The following is an 11,623-nucleotide window of genomic DNA, read 5'->3' as shown; positions in this document are numbered from 1 at the left end:
CATAAATATTCATTAAACGCACAGGACATTTGGTCGGTCTGGAACTCAGCCCTCCCACTCGTTGTTTCTCCTCCCAAACTGCGATGTAGCTCAGACTCCAAGAAGAGGATTAACCTCCAAAGCACCCTAAATGATGTATTGACCAGACCTTTCCCCTGTAACTGTGTCCCACAAAGAAGTAAAAACAATGACAGCTGACAGATACGGAGTACCACATGCCAGGCCCCTTTCCAATCACTTTGCACAGGTTACATCATTTAGTTATCACAGCGGTCATATGAAATGGGCTCTATCATAGTCTCGTTTTACATATGAGAAAAGTGAAGCCCAGGGGTTACATGTAGTCACCCAAGTTCACACAGCTAGTTCAGAGTGGGAAAGAAGCACTTTTCTGTGTATCTATAGGGTGTCTGGCATAGTCAAGGCCTTTAATTCTTAGAATAATTAAGAGAAGTATCATCCCCTTTTGACAAGTGAGAAACCAAAGCTCAGAGAGTTAAGTAACTCACCCAACCTGGACTAGTCCTCTGGAATTTGGCTCCTACTGCAGGGGTCTCTCTCCCCTGCACCCCATCAGTTTCCTGGGGTCTTTCCCAAACTGGGGTGCAAACAGCTGCCCCTAGCAAGCTACAGGGAAGAAGCAACTCAAGGAGGAGAGCTGGCCCAGTGACTTGCCAACAGGATTTATGTCCTGTCCGGGGTGGGCAGTTTGGCTGCTGAATGAAAGGCTAAGCAGAGCTCAAAGATGGAACTTATTCCCATTAAACGATTGCAAATGTCAGGCAGCACGGCCCTGGGGCTCCTTGTGCACGCACCCAGGCGGCTGGAGGCCAGGCCATCCATAACAAGCATGCCCGCTGACCTCATGGTTACTCCTAATGCAATTAGAACCTGCTAGAAGAGTGTGGGTTCCGACAGCCTGAGCAATGTGCTGTCCGGGGATACTAGGGCCCCTCCTGCCCAAGAGATGGCGCTGGGACAGTGGGTGTTGTTCTAATTAATTGAATGAGATCTGTTCCAATGCAGATGGATGCAGAAATTACCTGCAGATGTGACTATGCACAACCATCTTAATGGTCTGGGCTGTCACGCAGACACGGGGAGCCAGGGCCTCTTAGAGCAGGATTCATTTCATGCAGTCAGTCCCCTGCCTCTGGGCAGGGCAGCCATGGGCCAGCCTGAGTCGGTGACTGATGGCTACCTCTTTCGAGCTTCCCAGCCATCGGTGCTTCTCGGCCCCAGGTTGTCCAGAGACCCAGCGGCAGGGGTCCTGGTGAGTGGCCGCATGGAGAGCTTCTGCAGGCACACCAGGAAGCCAGGTGCTGGCAGTCCCCGGCTCAGGCTCCCAAGAATCCTTTTCCACATGCTCTGCAAAGCCCACCTCCTGGGTCTTTGAATTCCTGTGCATTTGGTTGTATAAAACTGAATGACACAGTAAGAAAAATAAAGAGAACTATTAGCAGTGGTTCCCACACTGATGACACAAGATCCAGGAGAATATTGACTCATTCATTCATTTCGACGCCCACAAGGCTCCAAACTCTGTTCCTTGCTGGAACATAACAGAGGATCCACCCTGGCCCCTGTCCAGGGGAAGGAGACGGATGTAAGAACAGCCTGCTATCACACTTGGGAGGGGCGGTGCTACTGGAGTACAGGGCACTACAGGGACTTAGATGAGGGAGGAGACTCAGCCTAGGTGGCAACGCCGACTTTACGAAGGAGGTGATGTTTCAGCTGAGCCCTGAAATGTGGGAAAAGAGAACAGGGCTTCTCCCTCAGGAGAACCCCCTTAAACAAAAGCATGGGGGCAGAGGAGACCTGAGGAGCTCTGGGCCAATGAGGGGCCTGGAACACTGTGCTGAAGAGTCTGGGTCTCTACCTAGACACCCTGAGAATCTTTGAAAGACTTCAGGAGTCAGAAGATACGTGCTTAGATTTACATATATTCTAGACCAAGCCTCTTGGCAGAGGGTGGACTGGAAGGAGAGGCTGGAGGCAGAGGCCAGCAGTAGTCCCGGCAGTCAGGAAGGAGGGGCAAGGACAGATTCGTGAGAGGCCTGGACAGTGCTGCCATCTTGGGGATTGAGATGCTGGAGCCGGGGCAGGGGTAGGGGGACCAGAAGGCAGAAGAGAGGGAGGCGTTAAGGCTGGTGGTGGGAGGAAGAGAGCCATGAGGGCGGGGAGGAAGGTGTAGGACCATCAAGTCACTGCCGCCCGATGGTGTGGTTCAAGGAACCAGGGTTTCTGCCTTACGATCCTGGCTGCTCTCAGAAGCGTTTTGAGGACTTCTCTGTTCTTTCTCCACATCAAGTCAGAATGTTAATTCCCACTCCTCTTCTGTGTCTTTCCCCTCAATATGGTGAAAATAATGGGGAAACATCTGGGGAAACGTATGAGGCGCTCTTAGAGGGGAATCACTGCTTAAAGCCAACCTATTTGGTGTTTCCTGAGTCCCCCGGGTCCACTCTGGGTGAGGGAAGAGAAGTCTCAAGCCCAGCCTTGCTGCTGAGCCCAGCAGCTTCCTCAACCAGCATCCTTGGTGGCTGTCCAAACTTGCCCTTCCCTCTCCAACCCACCACCTGCCTAATTGGCCCTTCACAAACCTAATCACAAACCACCTTGCCTGCTGCCTGCCACCCAAATGACCCTCCCTCCACTTGCCACCCTCCCCCCAACTCACTGTGACTCTTTCTGTCCTTCCCTCCCCAGGTCCTGAACCAGCCTTGCCACCAGATCAGGGACTTGGTGCCATCAACTATCCCCTCCCAGGCTACACAAAAATGTCCTGTCTCCTCCATCCTAAAAGACCCCCTCTGCATCTCCTTCAGGCCACTTTCCTCCTTTCCTTCCTGAAAGTCTTTCTGTGTGCATCACTTCCACATTATCTTTTCATCCTTCAGCCCTGCTGCAAATTAGTATTTCTCCCAACCCAACCCAAGAAGTTCTTCCTACCCAGCCAGCCTCATCCCACATGACCCCTCTGCACTCTTCCCAGCCCAGACCTTCCTTCCTTCTTGAAGTGGTCTTCTTCTTTGGCTCCTGGTCCCCAGGACCTTTAAGTTCTCCCCTGACTTTCTCTGACATAAACTTGGGCCATGTCCTGCAGCCTGGGGTTCCCCAGCAAAGCTCCTCAGGTACCTTGTCTCCTTTCTGCACACACTCTCCCAAAGTTTGGTCACTGTAGTCCTGACTCCTCCAGCGACATCCAAACCCATCTCTCCTGAAGCCAGAGGGACATCCCCAACCCTGTCCTCCACCACCCACCCTAAAACTCATCCAGTTCCTGTGGCCCCTGCCTTCATGAATGGCCACTGAGCCAGAGCCATCCTTCTCTATGCTCTACATTTATCACCAGATCCTGTTGACTCAGGGCTTCCCAGTTGGTGCTAATGGTAAAGAACCCACCAGCCAATGCAGGAGATGCAGGAGATATGGGTTCCATCCCTGAGCTGGGACGATCCCCTGGAGGAGGGCATGGCAACCCAGTATTCTTGCCTGGAGAATCCCATGGACAGAAAAGCCTGTCAGACTTCAGTCCACAGAGTCTCAAAGAGTCAGACACTACTGAACGACAAACACAACACCCATTAACTCCACCTTCCCTCTCTGGAATTAATTTCACTCAATCTCCATAGCTGTTATCCTAGTTCGATCATTTATCTCACACCTGGACAGCATCCCAGTCCTCCTCTGCCTGAAGTATTCCTCCCTCCAGATCCCTGCATGCCTGGTCTCTATCTCACCCTCTAGCCTTATCTCCCAACAACCCCTTTCTTTCTTCACCCTAGTTCCCTTGCCTTTCTGCTCTTTCTTGGACATATCAAGCTGGTTCCCGCACCTCGGCACCCTCTGGAAGCCTTGTCCACTGGGTCAGCAGTTTTCAAACTTTTTGGTCTCATGACTCCATCATTGTTGTTGTTGTTCAGTCACTGAAGTTATGTCCGACCCTTTGCAACCTCATGGACTGCAGCACATCAGGCTTCTCTGTCCTTCACCATCTCCCGGAGCTTGCTCAAATTTATGTCCATCGAGCTGGTGATACCATCCAACCATCTCATTCTCTGTTGCCCCCTTCTCCTTCTGCCCTCAATCTTTCCCAGCATCACAGTCTTTTCCAATGAGTCAGCTCTTCACATCAGGTGGCCAAAGTATTGGAGCTTCAGCTTCATCAGCTTCATCATCATTCATTGGTGAATTCCTTCCAATGAATATTCAGGGTTGATTTCCTTTAAGATTGACTGGTTTGATCTCCTTGCTGTCCAAGGGACTCTCAAGAGTCTTCTCCAACTCCATAATTTGAAATCATCAATTCTTCTGCACTCAGCCTTCTTAATGGTCCAACTCTCACATCTGTACATGACTACTGGAAAAACCATATCTCTGACTAGACAGATCTTTGTCAGCAAATTGATGTCTCTTCTTTTTAATATGCTATCTAGGATGGTCATAGCTTTCCTTCCAAGGAATGAGCGTCTTTTAATTTCATGGCTGCAGTCACCATCTGCAGTGATTTTGGAGCCCAAGAAAATAAAATCTGTCACTATTTCCACTTTTTCCTCATCTATTAGCCATAGTGATGGGACTGGATGCCATGATCTTAGTTTTTTGAATGTTGAGTTTTAAGCAAGCCTTTTCACACTCCTTTTTCACTTTCATCAAGAGGCTCTTTAGTTCCTCTTCACTTTCTGCCATCTGTGGTATCATCTGCATATCTGAAGTTGTTGATATTTCACATAGCAATCTTGATTACAGCTTGTGATTCATCCAGACTGGCACTTCACATGATGTAGTCTGCACATAAATTAAATGAGCAGGGTAACAATGTATATCCTTGATGTACTCCTTTCCCAATTTTGAACCAGTCCATTGTTCCATGACCTGTTCTAGCTGTCACTTCTTGACCTGCATACAGGTTTCTCAGAAGGCAGGTAAGGTGGTCTGGTATTCCCATCTCTTAAAAAATTTTCCACAGTTTGCTGTGGTCCACACAGTTAATGGCTTTGGAGTAGTCAATGAAGTAGATGTTTTTTTGGAATTCCCTTGCTTTTTCAATTATCCAATGGGTGTTGGCATTTGATTGCTGGTTCGTCTGTCTTTTCTAAATCCAGCTTGTATAGCTGGAAGTTCTTGATTCATGTACTGTTGAAGCCTAGCTGGAAGGGTTTTGAGCGTTACCTTGCTAGCATGTGAGATGAGTGCAATAGTATGGTAGTTTGAACATTCTTTGGCATTGCCTTTCTTTGGGATTGGAATGAAAACTGACCTTTTCCAGTCCTGTGGCCACTGCTGAGTTTTCCAAATGTGCTGGCATAATGAGTACGGCACTTAAACAGCATCTTATTTTAGGATTTTAAATAGCTCATGACTCCATTATATTCTTAAAATTTGAGGACCCCAAAGAGCTTGTGTTTGTGTTCACATGGCTTGTATCTATCAACATTTGCCAAAAGAGACATTAAATATAAGAATGTTTTAAAACAGTGGAACACAGCTGTCAGAGTGAGAAGGTCATTACACACAGAGTATCTGAAATCTCTGTTGCACACTAGAAAGAGTGTGAGAGTAGAAAAGGCGAACAGTATCTTAGTATAATCAACCCTCTGTACCCACAGTTCTGCATCTGCAAAATCAACCAACAGAGGATTGAAAATAGTTGGGGAAAAAAATTCCAGAAAGTTCCAAAAAGTAAAACTTGAATTTGTCTCCCTGGCATCCATTTATATACCATTTACACCGTATCAGGTATTATAAGTAATCTAGAGATGATTTAAAGTGTACATGAGGAGGTGAGCAGGTTATATTCAAATAATATGCTGTTTTATATAAGGGACTTGAGTACCTGTGGATTTTGGTGCCCTCATGGGTCCTGGAATCAATCCCCCATGGGTACCAAGGGACCACTGTGTTACAACATGTTTCCGCCTTGCAGATCCCCTGACAGGGTCTCAGAGTCCCCAGACAACACTTTGAGAACTGAAGCCACAGATAATACCCATTTCTTTCATTGCGGTACTGACGCATGTCCCTCACAGCACTTATTACCACCTGCCATTATCCACTTGCTCGCTTGCTTACTTTGTCTCCCCACTAGAATGCAGGACCCGTGAGGGTACAGACCCAGACTCTTGTTCACTCAGAGCTTAGCACAGTGCATGATACAGGGTGACACTCAAAAACAAGATTCTTCAATGAATGAACTGGATCAAAGCAGCTGTTTTCTGCCTTCGCTGCATATTAAAGTCATGGGGAGAGGGTGCTTTTACAATGCCTGCATCCCAGCCAATTAAACAAGAATCTGGGCGTGGGCATAGGCATCAGTACTTTATAAAGCTCCCCAAGTGACCCACTGGTCTCAATCCTGAGGGAGAAACAGCTTATTCCTCGCTTGATTGGAGTTACACGGGATCTAAAGGATGGCCACTCCACCTCTTGCCTGTCTCCTTCTGGGTCAGCAGCTAGGCCAACTAGATGAAGGAAGCTACATTAAGTCCCCTACATACAAACGAGTTCCATTCTGAGAGCATGTTTGTAAGTCCAATTTGTTCATAAGTCCAACAAAGTCTACACACACAACTAACACAGTTGTCTATATAGAACTGTACTATAACAGGTTTATAATACTTTTCACACAAATAAATAGATAAAAAACAGACACACAAAATAAACATTTTTAATCTTACAGTATAGCAATCTTACAGACACGTGAACTAACTTATGTGACTAGACACGTTCACATCTTTGAAAGTTTGCAACTTGAAGAGGGGAATTTATGTAGGGGACCTACTGTGCTGGACTGGGGTCCTTGGCTGTAAAGAAGTGCCCTCCCTGCTCAGACCCTGAGCCTTGGATTAGTGCACTGGGGCCCACAACTCCCAAGGGAGGTGCTGGTTATTCTCACAAACAGGTCTATGGGGCTTGTCACTGGGTACAGTTTCCTCCAAGCAGTGGTGTGGAATTCTGGTGCTTGCCTGACTCATGGAGTGTGATGCTGATTTCAGTGACTAGAGACAGAAGTGAGGCAGGTCCCAGACTGCCCTGGGCAGCTGGGTGGCTCACATCCACTGGTCTTGCCTCTCAAGAGTTGCCAAGTGTAGCCAGGAAATGACAAACCTCCCACCTGAGCCAGACTTCCCTCACTGAGCGGTCCCCGGAACCCTGCCTGCAATGGGGAGTCAAAAGCCTTGCTGGGAACCACTGCTGGGGTGGGGTGGGGGGCGTGGGGAGCAGTCAGCATCCCTCCTGCCCTGCTCTGGACCAGCTCCACTCCATTCCTGGGCTCACTTCCTCCCAGTGCCCATCAGAGGAACAGAAGGGTCTTCATTGCACAGAGCAGGAAACTGAGGCACAGAGAGATCTCCTTGACTGGTCTAAGGACACTGGCCAGGGCTGTCTCAGATGGCTATGTAGCAAATTGGAACGCAGGAGTTCTTCAAGGATTAAACCCCAGATCAGCTATGTGACCTTGGGGAGTCAAAATTACCTGACCTGTCTAAACCAGTCTCCTTATCTGTAAAACCAGGAACATATATCTACCTCACAGATGGTTGTAACGGATCTGAAAGCACAAGACATAAGTCTGAAGCGGAGAAACTGCTCAATAGTGACTATAGTATAATCTTGGTAGAGTCCCAAATCCCTCTTCTTTCCATCACACCCTGCTGCTCCTCAGAGAAACATCACTTCTATTTGTATATGACTTGAACTTCTTTTACATTTATTAGCCCATCTAATTCTTTTTTAAAATAAGTATTATTTTTGGCTGTGCTGGGTCTTTGTTGATGCCTGCCAGCCTTCTCTCAGCTGCAGCAAGCAGGGGCTGCACTTCGATGCGGCGCGTGGGCTTCTCACTGCAGTGCTTCCCTTGCTGTGGAGCGCCGGCTCTAGGGCATATGGGCTTCAGTAGCTGCAGTGTGTAGGCTCAGTAGCTGTAGCACACGGGCATAGTTGCTCCACAGCATGTGGGATCTTCCCAGATTAGGGATCGGACTGTGTCTCCTGCATTGGCAGGCAGATTCTTTATCACTGAGCCACTAGGGAAGCCCAGCAGGTGGATTCTTAATCACTGGACCACCCAGGAAGTCCAGCCCATTTAATTCTTGCAGCAGCAGAATCCTTGTGAAGTTGAAACTTTGTCTACCACCCTGCTGTTTTTTGGCTTTTTTGATGGAGACACTAGGGGCCTGAGACATTGTGTCACCTGCTCAGGTCCCACTGGGGCAAGTGGCAGATGTCCCAACTCCTTGTCCAGAACCTTCTCCACTACCATAGCACCAGTAGCAGCAGCCACAGGGGCCAGAGGCTGACCCCGGCCCCAGGGGGAGGCTCCGCCCTGGCTTCTCTGGGAAGGAGAAGGGCGGGGAAGCCTGAGGTGGGAGGGGGTGCAGAAAAGAGGGTGGAGCTGTGTCCTTGATGTGTCAGCCGGGCCCAGTCAGGGCTGTCGCCACAGTCCTTGGGTTTGGCTGGAATAGCAACCACCATACGGCAACCACCGTTTCCGTTGGTGTGGTAATGCCGGGTGGGTCTGGGAACCCAAGCCAGGCAGGGTTGGGAAGGCAGGATGTTTTGCCTCGCCTGGCCTGTGGCTCTGTGTCATTGGGGTGGGGGTCCACTCCTGCCCTGTTCCACTTCCATCAGCAGCCCAGCTCCCAGGCCCGAGTAGCCAGGGACCATACCCTCAGCCCAGCTGGTATGCAACAGGAGAAAAGGCCTTGGCCTCAAGTTGTTCAGAGGGTGGAGGGGGGCAGAATAAAACTGACAGTTACTAAGAAACTACTGTGTGCTGGGCCTAATTTCTCTATGCTTTGAAGAAATAAGCTCAACAGATCCCATGGAGGAAGGCATGGCAACCCACTCCAGTATTCTTCCCTGGAGAATCCCATGGACAGAAGAGCCTGGTGGGCTATGGTCCACAGGGTTGCAAAGAGTCAGACATGACGGAAGTGACTTAGCACGCACGTGCTTTTCATAACAGTCCGGTGAGGTGTTATCCTTATTTCACAGAAAGAGAGGTAAAGCCAAGGCCCCACGGTCCTAGGTGGTAGAACCAGTATTCTGCCAAAGCTCGTGATCTTTCCAGGACACCGTGTCTTTACCAGGGGCCATGGCCACCAGGGGCCAGCCAAGGACCAGCACCCCCACTCCCTGCACCTCCACCCCCGGCCCCCAGGCACAGTAGGTCCACCTTTTCAAGGTCAGGAAGATGCCAAGGTCTCCCCAGCATTTCTGCCACCCGGTTCAATCCCCAGAGGTGCTGATCCTCTCACTGAGCCGGTAGAGACATAAGGATGGACACAAGAAATGAAGTGGTCCCTTTTTTGATTTCTTCTGTGATTTGTTGGTTATTCAGCAGCGTGTTGTTCAGCCTCCATATCCAGTCCAGGTTTGGTGCACGATACTGGATGCTTGGGGCTAGTGCACTGGGACGACCCAGAGGGATGGTATGGGGAGGGAGGAAGGAGGAGGGTTCAGGATGGGGAACACATGTATACCTGTGGCGGATTCATTTTGATATTTGGCAAAACTAATACAATTATGTAAAGTTTAAAAATAAAATAAAATTTAAAAAAAAAGAAAAAAAAATTTAAAAAAAGAAATGAAGTGGTCAACGTGAGGAACACGCTGGTTGAGGAAGGGTTGTTCTGAGTAGAAGAATAAGAGGACACTGTGGAGTAGATGGTATCCTAGTTGGGCTTGGAGAAAGGTGGGTTCCCTTTCTTGTGGCAGGGAACCGTATCTTGTATTCGGGAAGGGGGTGGGGGTGAGCAGCCATCTTTTCCACCAGAGGCCTCAGTCCCTCCATCAGAGCAGGCAGCTTCCTCCTAGCAGTGTGCATGAATCCAAAATCTTTTCTGGAAGGTGATGAAGGGCCAGGCGTAGGTGATGACACTTAATGAGTTAGGCTTGGAAGAGACCTCTTTCGGGCTTTTAGAGATGGCTGTCACAAGAGAGAGGAGTGGCTGAAACCAGAAGACTGGGTAATGAGAGCCTTGAGGGGTGGAGTATGGCCAGATTCCTCATGGACAGGCACAGAACCTGCTCTCCACAGGCTCGAACTGGGACTTGGGAGGAGAAAGGGGGTCTGTCCACAGCTCTGGGGCAGCTCCTTGCATTAGGCCCAGAGAGAAGCGAAGCAAGGCTGGCAATGTCATTTGCAGGGCTCCAGGTGAAATCAAAGTCCCGTCTATTATTCAAAAACTACTAGGAATTTAAAGGGTGATGGCAGAGCATTAGGCTGAGTTGGAGGACCCTTGTAAGCATAGGTCACACACCCAGGTAGCCACCCTCAGTGGGGGCCTAGGAAAAGTGAGTAAGAGATGGGGCCACATGAAGGGCAGCCCTAGGGGTCGTCTTTGGGCCTACTGGTCTCCTGACCAAAACCTTGTAAACGGAAAGGTGAGTAACTCTGAGGATGCAACCTGGGGCCACGAGGCATTTTCTAGACAGACAGCCTGCTCTGTGGAGGCAGTTGTAAGCTTTCCCAAGGACCCAGTCCACCTCAGTCAACCAGCATCCTCACAAAGGCCAGGTCTTGCCTTATTGGAGAGAGGGCATTCAAATATCCTGTCTTGGGGGAGCTCTAGAAATGCTGGAAAAAGATGTCATGCTTGGAGACCATCTGGGGAAAAGGCCTCTGGAGCTGTTCCTTGCATTTACAGAACCGACAATGGAGGATCGGGGCCTTTGGCAAGCACAAACAGTAATGGCCCAAAAGAGAATCAAAGTATTAACAGGCTTGGCTGGCACCGTCCACCAGTCCCCGGCCCTGGGGTTCGTGTGGCTGGGAAGCCTGGTCTCCATTTCAGCAGTGGGATCAAAACCAGCTTTCAGGGCAACATAAGCCAGACGTAATTTTTAGCACAGACGTTAACTTTCTAGTTTCTTTTTCCTACCCCTCATTTTTCAGTTGCCTTTAAAGAGGCCACAGAGAGCTGAAAAACAAACTCAAGTTTAAAGAGACAAGTGCAAAAATGCAAACTGGGCAAGGGGACAGAGCCGCCAGCTGGACAAAATGTGCCTGGAAAACAGCATCCTCTGCTTGGCAGGTGCCGGGGGTTTATGGCTGAGTTTTGCAGCCGTTTCATCGCGTTACGAGCCAGCTCAGGAGACCCTCATAAAACTCTGCTTACATGAAAGAACAAACGAGCTGATAAAAGTCAGCTGCTGCCTATAAACACACTGTAGGGATTGCAAATGAGTGGTGGATTTATTAGTCTGGGCTCTCTGTGCAAACTAAGAAGTACTGCACACATCTGAACTGGGAAGACATTGCTCCCTGCTTCATATGATGGCAAACGGGCTGGGTCAGCCCCTTCCCTCCCCCATCACTCACTCCGTTACAGACCACGGGGAAGCTGAATTTAAGTTGCTGGAGAACATCACCTATTCTTACGCTCACTTTCCTTGCCTCCCACAAGAGCCCAGAGAAAGGGTCCATCTCTCTCCATTCACTGCATTGCCAGCACATCTTTGTGATAGCATGTATCACAGCGGCCTTATGTATCTGCAGACCTACTGTGTACGTCTCTTGTTTATCTTTGTGTCACGGCAGTTTGTTCTGTGCTGGGCATGCAGGGACACTTCCGAATTAAAGAATATGGATGTGGCAGATAAGGTGCTATGT

This window comes from Bison bison, unplaced genomic scaffold, assembly GCF_000754665.1.
Source record: "Bison bison bison isolate TAMUID 2011002044 unplaced genomic scaffold, Bison_UMD1.0 scf7180017864484, whole genome shotgun sequence".
NCBI lineage: Eukaryota > Metazoa > Chordata > Mammalia > Artiodactyla > Bovidae > Bison > Bison bison.
This window is presented reverse-complemented; position numbering follows the sequence as displayed.